Source organism: Equus asinus, chromosome 2, assembly GCF_041296235.1.
Source record: "Equus asinus isolate D_3611 breed Donkey chromosome 2, EquAss-T2T_v2, whole genome shotgun sequence".
NCBI classification, from domain to species: domain Eukaryota; kingdom Metazoa; phylum Chordata; class Mammalia; order Perissodactyla; family Equidae; genus Equus; species Equus asinus.
The window spans coordinates 41920854-41933050 of record NC_091791.1 but is presented as its reverse complement, the minus strand read 5'-3'; the positions used below and the strand labels follow the sequence as shown (position 1 = coordinate 41933050).

The following is a 12197-nucleotide window of genomic DNA, read 5'->3' as shown; positions in this document are numbered from 1 at the left end:
TGACTCAGTTCTCCCAATATAAATACAATGGCTGCATTTAACCGCATTAACTGTGTTTTACACTTAAAAAAAAACTTTTTGATTATGCAGTATTTAATATACACAAGAGAATATATGTAACATATTTTTCAGGGAAAATAATACTGAAATCAACAATCATGAACCCACCACCCAACGTAAAAAGCAGATCATTACTAATAAACCATGGCAGCCCCAAGTGCTCCTTCCTGTCTGAGGCTAACAACCATTTCTGTCTGTGTGTATTGGACAAAAAAGTGTGAACGCCCTTGGTCCAGGATGGGACTTTAATAATAAATTAACCTGTGCCTTTTGAAATCAAAGTGGAGAGGTGGTAAGAAGTAACAAGACAGGAAATAGCTGAATTCAATCCTAAAGGAAGGGAACAGGTAAATTGTACACTGTCTTAACCCAGAAACTATTAGTCACATAGCCCTCTAGGAGCTTTTGGTTTCACTCCATGGTCCAAAGTCACGACTAGTCATTAGGAACATGAAATTAGGTTAGATCTCCTTAAAACCTGTCACATTATTAAACACGTGATCTGAAATATGACCAGTTAACTCCAGATTATTTCAAATGGCAGTAAGGTATTACTAAGCCAAGACAAACTGGTTCTCCTATGCAGAGCCTTAAACACGTCAGACGCCATAAAAGGAAACAGAAAAGGGGCACTCTAATGACAATGAACTCCACTTCACACATCATGGAAAAAAGAACCAATAACTTGGGGTGGAGGGGCGGGGAAGCAGAGAAAACAGTCAGTAATTTTACTAAGAGTTTAATTTTGTTGTAACAGTGTGCTAAGCAATTTATATTACAGGGAAAAAAATTTAAGATATGTCATCTGTGAAGTTAAAGAGTTTACAACATAGGTCAAAAGCAAGGACGTATACACTAAACTAGTGAACAAGTCAGTATAAATTGTTTGACTAAAAACGACATATTGACAATAAGGAAGTCTAACACGTAGTACAAATTAAATGGTATAGTAAATGCATGTTAAGGAGGAGAAGGAAGGGGAAGATAAGCTTACCTAACAGAAAGCAACGACACTGAAAGAACATCTTAATGATGGCATACAACAAAGTGGGGACATCTACATGAACACAGTTTGCTGATTATCAAAGTGAGACTCCCTCAGCACCTGACACTGTCTGCCTTGTTTTACAGCTACTGGGATACGCAGTCCTGAAGGCTGGGTCTAGGACTTGGATTATTTTAAACCTCCAAATGTCCAGACCTTGACACGGAACATGTTCTATAAATGTCTGAAGAAAAAAAAGAATGAAGGGTCAACTTGGTCAACACTAAATACCTTATTTAAATACCTTATTTGAAGTGATAACCTCTGGTGAAGGTTGACCTCTTCAATGCAGGAGAAACACTGTAGTACCACAGTTCATGGGGGGCACTGTCTCTCAAGTTAAAAAGGAAGCTCTCTGTACAGGTGTGGGGGTGTGTGTGTGTGTTCTGAAAGGGAGAGAAGGTAGGGCCTAAAGGGTGAAAAAGGAGTATATCAGTTCAGGCTAAATTATGCTGCAGTAACAAACAGCACCAACATTTGGGAGCCCAACAACAGAGAAAGGTTTATTTCTTGCTCCTGTTTGGTTCCTTGCAGGTGAGCTGTGGCTAGGCACTACGTCCTGTTCACTCTGGGACCAAGACAGAAGGAGCACCACTAACTGGGACATGCTGGTGTCACGGCAAAGAGAAAAGACAGATGGCAGAACCAGGCCATGTCTATTAAAGCTGCTGCTCAGAAACAGCAACATGCCATTGTTATTCACATTTCATTGGCCAAAATAGTTCTATGGCCAAGCCAGCCAAGGGAGTCAACCCTCAGTGGGGTGGGAAAGCAGAGGGATGGACCATGGGTAGGAAGGAAGAGCAAATGTTTTGACAATAATATAATCTACCACAAAGGGAAAGGAAAATGGCTAGAGAAGTGCTTACTTCCCCTCAGTAATGATAAAAGAAAGCGTCCTATTATAAAAAGTAGTCCTTCCGTTTCTACGGTACTTTATGCTGTCTTCATAATCTTGCAGTTATTGTCTTATTATATCCTCACAACTACCCCAGTGAAGTGCCAGGACTTGCCCAAGGCCCCAGCAGCGCCCAAACTGGATTTCCAAGTCTGGTGTTCTCTCACCGAATCAGCTTTCACTGAGGCCTCTGTTTTACCTGCAAAATGGAGATAATCCTGGACTCTTCCTAGAAAGGTTGTTGAGATATTAAGTAAAATAATGTACTTAAAAGACACGAGATATATAAAAGTACTCAATAAATTTAAGGTAGTGTTATTATTAAATTATAATACTTATCTCCTAACTCCTATCTTTCCAAAACTTTATCTTTAAATTTAATCATATAGTTTGTTAAAATTCCTTAAGTGTAGAAAATACACTTTTTAATGATGTTTCCTTCACCTGTCAAAACCATAAGCTCCCCTAGTCTTACACACACACTTTTCTGTATTCACACACACACTTTTCCCATGACTTCTACTACCTGTTCACTCCCTGATTGGTCAGTTTCTTAAGACTTTAGGGAGTTTTTGAAAGCAGAACTATGATTTTTCTTTCTTCTAAAATTTAGGGAAATTCTTTTAAAAAATTGAAGACATTCAGAATCTTCATTTGAAGTATCATATAGATTCCAATATGGCTCCCAACTGAGAATGAAGAAAGGGCTTAGCATCAAAGACCCTCTATCTTCTACATCTAGCCCTAATTAGCACTATTCCCCTTCTCTCTTTGCATTCTACTAAACTACAATTCTAGCCTTTCCCCCAAATAGGATCCTCCTTTCCTACCTCTGCTTCTTTGCTCAAACTGTTTCTTCTTCCTAGAGTGTTCCCTAAATACTGCCCCAACTCTGTTCAAAGATCCTGCCCAAATAATTGGATAAATGCACCACAGTGCATCCCCAAAGATATTCATCATAGTGTGCTTTACAAGAATGAAAAGTTGAGAACTTAAATGCCCACTAACAGGGAAACAGTTAAATACATTATAGACCCATATACACATGGAATGCTGTATAAACGACAACAAAAATGATGTGGATGTATATTTATTGATGTCACATGGTCTCAGGATATTGTCAATCAAATCAGGATCGAAAACGATATTTATAACAATCCATTTTAGGGAGAAAAAAAGTATGTATCTAATCTATGCACAGAAAGAGCATGGCAGAATACAAAAACCAAAAGATAATAATCTTATCTCTGGGTAGTGATAATATTGGTGATTTTGCCATTCTTAATAATTTTCACATTTTAAAGTTCTTTCCAATTAGTATTGTTAACTTTATAACTTCTTAAAAAGTATTTTAATTCAAAGGTATTAACCATTAAATGCCTAATTCAAATGTTATCTGCTCCTGAAACTCTCCCGACCTAGCCCATTCCTGCCACACAGATAATTTCTCTCTCCTGTCAGTTTCCTGAGTATTTAATACATCTTTTTATAACATCTACCATATTTGTTTTGCAATTGTAGTTTTCTATGTTCAGGCCTGATTATCATCCACTCCTGAAGTGGAATAAGCCTGTCTTATTTTTACCAGAATTCACCCTCATAACCCATGACTCTCAGGTATCCAGCAAACTAGTGAGTGAGTTGATCTAAAAATAAAGCAAGGCTGTAAAATTTACACGTTTGAAGACTACACACCTAGTAGTGCTCTAATAAAAAATTCATCTATAGTGGGGATGTTCAGAAATAGCATCAGGTCTATTCTGGAGAGAGAAATTATAAAGCAGAATATTTTTTCTGTGGTGAAATTTCTCTATTAATTATTACTCCCATGTTTGCTTTCAAGGTTACCAGAGACAGCTTTACTCAACTTGATTAAAACATGAGTCAATATTTCTTAATCCAGAGGCAAGTCTCTCAGATTTCTATCCATGAGCTTCTGCCTTGAAAGGCAAAAGAATTACTTTTGCAATAATCCAAGTCCATCCCTGACTCAGTAGGAACTATAAGTACCTTTTGTTTTAGGAGGAAATAAGGGAAATAAATGTTTTAAGATTACGTAAGTCTGATTCAGGGAATTGACACAAACGAATGTTTTGAAATATCCGAGGCATTTTTTTAAGGTTCAATAAAGAAAGTGTTTTGAGAACTAGGTGGGTGAGATTTAAAATAAAAACAACCACCACAATCTTGGCTGTTACTGAACAATTTCAGGCTTCAATTGTTCCCTTCTAAAGGGCAAGTCGGAAAAACTGAAGAAACTGCTGCTAGAAGAAACATTGAGATATCTGATCTAGTTTCCTTTCTTCTCTCAATTTTATTCCCTAAGATTGTAATGAAGCCAATATGAATTTTGCCCAGGTTTGGTTTTGTTTTGCTTCTCCCCCTGGAGAGAACTCACTTTCATTAAAACTTCATTTGTGAATCAAAAGCAAAGCTACATGCTATCGTTAGTCAGGAGGCATCCTGGCTGCTTGTCCCCACAGTGTCACTACTCCGGGAAATGCAGATTTGAGAGAGAACAGGGAAGGGAGAGAAGGAAGTTCAAAAGGGAGTGAACAGTCTATCTCCACTCATTGTCACTCAACAGCCAGAAGAGGTGAGGGGTGCCAGGGGCCAGTTACAAAGCTGAGTTAGCAAATAGAGAACTCCAGTTACACTCTTAAGAAAATAAGTTTAAATTCTAAATTGGTGCCGGCACTTACCTTCAATTCCAGAAGTTATATGACCATGACAACTTGGGTTACCAAGCACAGATTCAAAACCAAACTTTGCTTCTATCAACCAAACTCTTACCACCAAGGCTGAGACAGATAACTGAAGAATTGTGACTTAGAAATGTCTTCACAACAGGAAACCTACAATCAGTGCTCTGCTGGAGCCAGCTCATACCAGTTCACTAGAGCCGACTGTCATATTTTCAGGATTTTTAGCAAGCCAGTTGCAAAACACAGCCATCGTTAAAAGTTAAATTATATAAACATACACTTAAAATAACTATACTAAAAACAAGGGAAATACTCAAAACTCATCACTTCCTATTTTACTACTATCTATACTCTTGATGTTCTTTACAACTATTGTTCTGGTTGGTAGAAACTATCTCATGGTGCGGTCCTGCACATCACTTCCCAACTCTGCTTGCAGTGACTTTGTTGGTAGTTTGAAATTAGCCATGGTGGCAGTATTTACACCAGAGAAATCAGCAAACAGTACAACCCCTTCCTCCAGGCAAGGCTAGCTCTTAACAGTTACCTGAGTATCACTCCCTGTAATGTTAACAGACCACTGTCTGACAGTAGCTAAGGAAGTTGAGCTGGCTAATCTTCTGAGTCCAAATAAAAGCTTGTACACTGTAAATCATGATACAAATAGAAGGAAGGAAAGTACTTTTATTGTGGCTCTATAACGTACCAGTCATAGCACAAAATACTATCTGCACAGTCTTTTGTTTCATGAGAGAGATTATCAAATCCAATATACGGATGAGTCAACTAGGTTGAGAGGCTGAGTAACTACTAAAAAAGCACAAGAGCAAGACTCAGGCCTATAAATGTCTGACTCAAAAATATTTGATCTTTCCACTAAGCTACTCCACGTACTAACATTATCATTATCACAATGAAATGAAAATCAACCACACATAACTGTCAGATAATTAGCAAACACTAATGGTCTCTGATGTGTAAAAAATGACATACATGAAGAGGGATACAGAGAAGGTGGCGACAAAGAGCTCAATTTTATTCATATTAACCAAGTTTATTCATATTTACCTACAAAATGTACCCACAAAAACTGGGTAAGAAATGAGGTCCATGGAACCAAAGGCACTAAGAAAATCTGTATTTGAGAAGGGCTATTCCAGGTTTAATATAAAAAGAATCCTCTTTTAATTCTTTAAATACTTAGGCTCTATCCACCAAACTGATGTACCCAACTTAAAATGACACACCCTACCAAGAAAAAATAATTTCTCAAATGTTAGCATCAATTTTATGAAGTGTTTGGATATTTACTTTTTAAACATTATCTCTTTTAAACTTTTTAAGTTATTTGATTGTGCTCTTCTTGTCACCATGGTTTCTTTTTTTTTTTAAAGATTGACACCTGGGCTAACAACTGTTGCCAATCTTCCTTTTTTTTTTTAAAGGATTGGCACCTGGGCTAACAACTGTTGCCAATCTTTTTTTTTTTTCTGCTTTATTGCCCGAACCGCCCCACCCCCACCCCCGTACATAGTTGCAGATCCTTCTAGTTGTGGGATGTGGGATGCCGCCTCAACGTGGCCTGACGTGTGGTGACACGTCCGCACCCAGGATCCGAACCCTGGGCCACCGCAGCGGAGCACGCAAACTTAACCACTCGGCCACGGAGCCGGCCCCACACTATGGTTTCTTATAAAAAAATTCACCCAGTAGTCAAGAGAATTCTGAAGGGCTAAGAAAATTTTACTTACTGATTATTTAAAAAAATTCTTGTCATCCTGGCTTCCTATCAGTTATCGGCTTCTCCCGTTGTTCCGGTACATTTCCATCACCTGTCATGAAAGAATCTGATCAGTGACATGTCTCAGAGAGACCATTTCTTGCTTTCTACATTAGTCTTTTCCTTTCTTTATACCCAAAACACACAGAAAAATACAGTCATCTCTTCCTTTCTCTGCAAAATCAAAAAGGAAGGAGAGAATAACAACATAGAAGATCACTCCAAGGGAAAAAATATTTAAAGAGCAGTATTTCTACGGTTGGGATTTGGGGTGGAGAACCCTTAAAATACCCTCCCTTATGTTTTCAGGAAGAGATTTTCAGTCTGATTCCTGGGAGGCAACAGTATTACAGTAACCCACTTTCTCTATCTCTCCTCCCCTACCCTCTCCCTATTTCTCCTAAAAAGTGAGTGACCAATTTGCCTGGGAGGACTAGAGCAAGGACTGGATCAGTGCTTAGGACTGCAGTGAGCTGGGCAGCGAGGGGTCCCTTCAGTTCTCTCTAACACTGGAGCCAGCTAGTTTCCACACAAGAAGCAGCACAATGGCTGCCTGCTTCTAAGAGGGCCAGCCAGCTCTCTCGCTTCCAGCTTCTCTCCAGCTGTTACTGGATGACTAATCAGGAGTGCTAGGATGGAATGCATGCTTCAGTTTCAGAGAAGGAGGTAACTGACACTTCTAAGTTCTCCAATCCGTAATTTATCAGTAATTAAGCTACTATCTATGTTGATTCCCATCTGAATCCTTGCTCTCCTTCTTGAATTCTTTAAAACTTACAGGATAGGAAAGACGAATGATTAGGCAACCCAAATCACCACCATCCACCAGAGGACACCACACAGATAGAACCTTGGTTCAAAGTCCTACCACTTACTAGCCATGTGACCTTGGGAAAATCTAATCATTTTTTTCCAGCCTCAATTTCTTCATTTCTGTAAGAGGATCAAATGCCCCCTACTATCCTATGTGTTTTTGAGGATTAAATAAGATGAAAGATATAATCTTCCAATGTCAAGCATACTTTGATCCAACAAGAGTATTACCCCCCAGAACCAGGGACACCAATGCTCAATGATCAGACTTGCTACCTTGTCCATATGTCCAATTCGAATACTGGAGATTCATATAATTCATGGAATAATGGAATATGCCCAGCAAAGTGCCTTCCTTTTTCCAAGATAAAGTCATTCAGAATGATGTTTTACTTTTGCTTTTTAATTTCATAACATTTTAGGGGCCACAACCTAGGGATAAGAAGTTCCATTTTCTTTCCCTTCACAGAAGAGCCCCAAATGAAAACACCCCACTCCTACCAGGTAGAATGCAACTATTGTCCATTTTATGTGAGGAACATATGGCTCCAAGTAGACAACACTTACAATAGGAACCTGTTAACTTTCCTCACCTGAAGCCTCCGTGTTAAGTCATTCAGAGAAGAGATTAATATTAATTGTAAAATGGCTCCATACACTGAGGTACCATGAGAGATAGTGTCACCTCAGTTACAGAATAGACGGAAACCTCAAGTTATCCAAACCATTATGGTGTGTCTGTGCGTGGAAGGGAGCATAAAGAAGAGAGAGAAGGGAACAAATACTTCATAAATCCAGAGAGCTTCCTAGAAACAAAGAAAGAACTCATCAATATCAATAAAAAGAGCAGGGAAGGACTAAAGAGTCAAAGACTTGTAGATTATACCCAACACCGAGAGGAAGATGCTTATTGGCTAGCTATAGCTTTACACGCCTGGTCACTTGGCATGGAAGCCTTTGAAAGGCAGGGGAAATGCAGAAGGGTTTGATATAGGTTTAAAATAAATTGGCTTGAACTCTGCCTCTGCTGTTTAACAGCAGTGTGGTCTTTGCCAGACAATTTAATCCTTCTAAGCATCAGTTTCTAGGTCTGTAAAACTAGGATAATAATACAGACCTTGGAGAGTAATTATGTAGATTAGAGATAATGCATGTACAGTGCCCATCATAGAATAAGTCCTCAAAATATAATTGCAATTATTATGTTTACTGGTGCAAGTGTGATAATCTATTAAATTCATGGTTACAACTGCAATTTGGTATATAGTCCATTAAATTCAGACTCTTCCCCTATGTGAACATTTTGGAGAGAGGTTCAAATCACACTTTTGACAACAACATAAAACTTTTGTAATTTCTTCTGAATGAAGTATTAAATAAAAATCCTCATCTTAGTTGACAGTCTTTACTAACATGTAAACAGAAAGCTCTAGTTATGCGTTTGTTAGCATTCTTCATATCAGTACTGAGTTTCTTTTTTTCATGATAAATTCCTGAAAGAGGGAATGAATCATTTCCATCAGTGCTAATTCTTCTGGTGTGCGCAATAACGCCAAGTACTCAGTGGGCATCTGTGGGAAACAAAAGCCACACTGAGAATGGCAGGCAGCCTTTCGCTAAGGCTAGCTTCACATTACAGCCTCAGCAACAACAGTATGGATTTGTCAACTACGTTTTCAAGAAAAAAAAAGACCTAAAAGGTGGGGCAATACCAGCTTTTAAATAGAACTTTCTATCTAAAAAAAAGTGCTCCTTGATACCTTTTAAGTCATGCTCTTTGGGACTCATTCCAACGCTGCTGACTGCTCAGAGTAAGTTGAGTACTCTTCTTTTTACCTTCAAAACCAGTGAACAAAGCACCCAAGAAAAACTGTCTTGTTACGACTTAGTTATTCCTGATTTCTGAACAAAAACCACTTTATTTGATATAATAGAAAATATTTTCATAGGTTCAAGAAATCAAATTCATCTTCAAAGTTGGTAATTTGCCACCACTATGGTTATTCAAAAGAATTACAAATTACTTCAATAATGGACTTTAATGAACTACCCATTTGGCAGAAGACACTGTGCTAAGAACTGGGGTGGGGAAGGAGTTAGAAGGTAGTTGAGATGAAGTTCATTTAAAAGAATGCAGTGTAATGGCAGTATCACCAGAATATGAGCAATTAACATAGCTGATGCACTTAGAGACTATCTGGACGTATAAATCCTGGCTGGGATTGCTAAAAAAGCCCAGTACTTCTTAATCATGCCTCATATACAATGTAAGATTCCACTATACTCATGCAAAAACCTGGCTAAAAAGAATACACTCCTCTTTAAATGCATTCCCTATCCTAGGGTGAGGCCTAGGCTGTTCTGCCATGGTGGAAGGAGACTGGTAGGCATCAAAACCAAAAACATTTGAGAGCTAACGTGCTAGAAGATGGCACTTGCACTAAGGCTAAAAGCTCTTGTATCCATAAGATGTGATTGCTTTGGATTCTTAGATTCTTTTCTCCCAAGGATTTAGTTCACTAAGAGGGTCTGGGCTGCCTCTATAGGAGACAGTGTCCTATGGTCATTAAGAGCATGTGCTTTGCAGTCATACAGAACTGCATCCCCCAGTCTGCCCTGAAGAACTTGGGCATGTTGTTTAGTTTCTCTAAGCTTCAGTTCCTTCATCTATAGAATGGTAGTAATAGCAGTACTACAAATTAACGTGTTACATGGATTAAAAGACATAATGCCTACAATTAATAAAGCTCATGGCTACCAAAAGTGCTCATTGACTATTGCTGCTACTGGAAGAAATCTACTATGCTCATCCTTAGAAAGCAAAGCAAGTACCAGGGAGATATCAACAAAAAAAGAGGCACCCTCACAAGCTCAAATATGCTCCAGCCCACTTCACCAGGAGATCAGACAAAGGTTTGGGGTAAAACCTCATTTAGTAATAAAGTGCAAATTGCTCCGATATTTGTGCATATATCTTAGGAGCAAAGTGAGGGTGGCAGCAGCCATCAGAGGCTTACCAGCCAGTGGAAAAATGAGAAATGTTAATACCTGCCACACAGAAATAAAAGTGAATCACTTGCTTGAGATTACTCAGCTAGTACATGGCAGAGCTGGGATTCAAACCCAGGCAGTCTGGCTTCAGTCCTTGTTCTTAACCACTACACAACACTGTCTCCTCAGCACTGAGGAAGAGCAATAACTGAAGACTGACTGAGACAAGACCGCAGCAGGCCCGAGAAAGGCAGGAGACATTCTAAGGATGACTGAAGAGAACAGGGAAATAATGCAAAAGAGAAGGTAATGGGGCCAAAGAGCAAAAGGACCAAACCACTAATGATTCTAAATTAGAATCTCAAAACACAGTCATAACAAGAGATCCTAAAAGGATAGCACTGTGAAACTGAACTAATTTTGGAATTCAGGCTTGCTTAAAGACAACAGTGACCAGAAGATACAAAAGCTGAGAAGATCCCACTTAGGTCCTTTATATAAGCCATATGGTGACTTAGAAACACTTGCTTAAGAATGTCTCATACACTCAAAACTCCAGCCATCAAGGGAGGGCCCTGACAGTGTGAGAGTTCCCTACCTAGGCAGAGTTTCCTACTACCTTCTCCTTGCATTTCCACAGCAGAAAAGAGGAGGAAAAGCCACCCAGGGTTGCTGAATTCTTTGCAGGTCAGAAAGAAGGAAGAAGACAGAAGGGATGAGAAATTCACTCCTAGTTAAGTAGGAGAATGCACAGAGAAGAGAGTGAGGATGAAAAAGAGCCATACTCCTGCCAGCCTCAAATGTGGCAGACTCGAAAACGGCCCCCATGATCCCTGTCCCTTGTTATCCACCCTTGTATAATCCCCTCCCCTTGAGTGAGGGGGGGAACTGTGATTTGCTTGTAACCAACAGAATAAGGCAAAAATGACAGGATACATGTGGTTACATCCTGTAGGACTGTAATGTCCCTTCTGTTACAAGATTCTGTCCCTTGCTGTCTCTGAAGAAGCAAGCTGCCCCGTGGTGAGCTGCCTACATGGAGAGCCACCTGAAGGAAACCTCTAGCTGACAGTTAACAAGAAACTGAGGCCCTCAGTTGGAGAGCTCACAAGAAACCGCCAACAATCACATGAGCTTAGAAGCAAATCCTTCGCCAGTGGAGCCTCAGATAAGAAAGTAGCCCTGGCTGACACCTTGACTGCAGCCTTATAAAGTACCTAGCTAAATCATGCCCAGACTCCTGACCCACAGAAACTGTGAAATAGTTTGTGCACTATAAGTTTGTAATGATAGTTATGGAGCTATAGATAACTAAAACAGAAGGGAGGTGAGGTAGGAGTCTCTGATGCAACCAAGTGCCCTTCTGAGAGGAGAGGGAAAGGAAGAGGAAGGCCCAGGGGCCAGGGCCTGGCATCGTGATCCTGCCCTCACACCGGCATGTATCCTCCTATTCAACTATCTCTGACTCAGAGCCTCAGTTTCCTCTCTTACCGCACAGATCCTCTCACCCTATTCCTGTCATTTGGAAGACATCATGGAACATATTTACCAAGGAAATAGCAATCTTATAAATGGTGAACAGATCCCCTGGCTGGCCTGCAAAGGCTATTCAACGTGCCAAACACGGACACACTTAAAACAGCAAGGGGATTTTGACTATCTTATGAGCTATACTATGCCCCTACCCATCATAAAATAATATTAACAAAAGAGTATTTGAAATGTGATATAATGGACTTAAACACATTATAAAACCCATGTTCGAAGAGACAAGTTGGAGACTTTCTGTATTAGTGGTTTTGAGAACAGAATAAAAATTAAAACATCCAAAGTTCCGTGCTAATATGAGCTGTTTGAAACCAAACATATATATTCTTAAATCTTCTGAGCAGGTACCGATAGCTT

The 12197-nt window shown here is 39.5% G+C and overlaps 1 protein-coding gene across 15 annotated transcripts in view; it reads right to left on the bottom strand.

Annotated features, from left to right (window-relative positions):
• SGMS1 (sphingomyelin synthase 1) overlaps nucleotides 1–12197 on the bottom strand; it is a 279503-nt gene that overhangs the window by 88120 nt on the left and 179186 nt on the right. For all 15 annotated transcript variants that reach the window (XM_014864351.3, XM_044754914.2, XM_070487761.1 and 12 more), the window contains one exon: nucleotides 6460–6540. The gene's annotated coding sequence lies outside the window, so the exon portion shown is untranslated. The remainder of the gene's footprint in view (nucleotides 1–6459; nucleotides 6541–12197) is intronic.